This window comes from Condylostylus longicornis, unplaced genomic scaffold (genome assembly GCF_029603195.1).
Source record: "Condylostylus longicornis isolate FDR11 unplaced genomic scaffold, ASM2960319v2 ptg000507l, whole genome shotgun sequence".
Lineage (NCBI taxonomy): Eukaryota > Metazoa > Arthropoda > Insecta > Diptera > Dolichopodidae > Condylostylus > Condylostylus longicornis.
The window spans coordinates 12,501-15,000 of NW_026578465.1; positions in this window are offsets into that span (position 1 = coordinate 12,501).

Here is a 2,500-nt window from a genome sequence, read left to right on the forward strand (position 1 = left end):
ACATATGTCCCGATCAGGCTTATTTTGCCTTTGATAAATATCAAACCAGGCTGAAAAAAATTTTTTCATCGGGTGGGCATAACATGCTTACCAACCCAGGTTACTTTTCATTCATGAAAAGTAATTATTGCCTGTCGAGCATAACATATGTCCCGATCAGGCTTATTTTGCCTTTGATAAATATCAAACCAGGCTGAAAAAATTTTTTTCATCGGGTGGGCATAACATGTTTACCAACCCAGGTTACTTTTCATTCATGAAAAGTAATTATTGCCTGTCGAGCATAACATATGTCCCGATCAGGCTTATTTTGCCTTTGATAAATATCAAACCAGGCTGAAAAAATTTTTTTCATCGGGTGGGCATAACATGTTTACCAACCCAGGTTACTTTTCATTCATGAAAAGTAATTATTGCCTGTCGAGCATAACATATGTCCCGATCAGGCTTATATTGCCATTGGTAAATATCAAACCAGGCTGAAAAAAATTTTTTCATCGGGTGGGCATAACATGTTTACCAACCCAGGTTACTTTTCATTCATGAAAAGTAATTATTGCCTGTCGAGCATAACATATGTCCCGATAAGGCTTATATTGCCATTGGTAAATATCAAACCAGGCTGAAAAAAATTCTTTCATCGGGTGTGCATAACATGTTTACCAACCCAGGTTACTTTTCATTCATGAAAAGTAATTATTGCCTGTCGAGCATAACATATGTCCCGATCAGGCTTATTTTGCCTTTGATAAATATCAAACCAGGCTGAAAAAATTTTTTCATCGGGTGGGCATAACATGCTTACCAACCCAGGTTACTTTTCATTCATGAAAAGTAATTATTGCCTGTCGAGCATAACATATGTCCCGATAAGGCTTATATTGCCATTGGTAAATATCAAACCAGGCTGAAAAAAATTTTTTCATCGGGTGGGCATAACATGTTTACCAACCCAGGTTACTTTTCATTCATGAAAAATAATTATTGCCTGTCGAGCATAACATATGTCCCGATCAGGCTTATTTTGCCTTTGATAAATATCAAACCAGGCTGAAAAAAATTTTTTCATCGGGTGGGCATAACATGCTTACCAACCCAGGTTACTTTTCATTCATGAAAAGTAATTATTGCCTGTCGAGCATAACATATGTCCCGATCAGGCTTATTTTGCCTTTGATAAATATCAAACCAGGCTGAAAAAATTTTTTTCATCGGGTGGGCATAACATGTTTACCAACTCAGGTTACTTTTCATTCATGAAAAGTAATTATTGCCTGTCGAGCATAACATATGTCCCGATCAGGCTTATATTGCCATTGGTAAATATCAAACCAGGCTGAAAAAAATTTTTTCATCGGGTGGGCATAACATGTTTACCAACCCAGGTTACTTTTCATTCATGAAAAGTAATTATTGCCTGTCGAGCATAACATATGTCCCGATCAGGCTTATTTTGCCTTTGATAAATATCAAACCAGGCTGAAAAAAATTTTTTCATCGGGTGGGCATAACATGTTTACCAACCCAGGTTACTTTTCATTCATGAAAAGTAATTATTGCCTGTCGAGCATAACATATGTCCCGATCAGGCTTATTTTGCCTTTGATAAATATCAAACCAGGCTGAAAAAAATTTTTTCATCGGGTGGGCATAACATGTTTACCAACCCAGGTTACTTTTCATTCATGAAAAATAATTATTGCCTGTCGAGCATAACATATGTCCCGATCAGGCTTATTTTGCCTTTGATAAATATCAAACCAGGCTGAAAAAAATTTTTTCATCGGGTGGGCATAACATGCTTACCAACCCAGGTTACTTTTCATTCATGAAAAGTAATTATTGCCTGTCGAGCATAACATATGTCCCGATCAGGCTTATTTTGCCTTTGATAAATATCAAACCAGGCTGAAAAAATTTTTTTCATCGGGTGGGCATAACATGTTTACCAACTCAGGTTACTTTTCATTCATGAAAAGTAATTATTGCCTGTCGAGCATAACATATGTCCCGATCAGGCTTATATTGCCATTGGTAAATATCAAACCAGGCTGAAAAAAATTTTTTCATCGGGTGGGCATAACATGCTTACCAACCCAGGTTACTTTTCACTTATGAAAAGTAATTATTGCCTGTCGAGCATAACATATGTCTCGTTCAGGTCTATGTTATTCCCATATCCAATACCTGCCACTGTATTGATATATAATAATAAGTATTACTTAAATCATTATTCATGCAGTAATACATTAAGAAAATACTTATTTGAAGTATTTATAGTAAGAATATACTTAACCTATCTTAACAACCACCACCACCACCTACCAATCAATATTACAAGCCTTCAATAGCAAATGTTTATCACCATTCCTATAATACATACTTATATATAGGTAAGTATAATAAGAATGTACTACTTAAGTACCAACGCCACTATTAATACTCATATGCAATTTTATAATACACACTTAATATACTTATAGTAAGTAATAAGAATGTA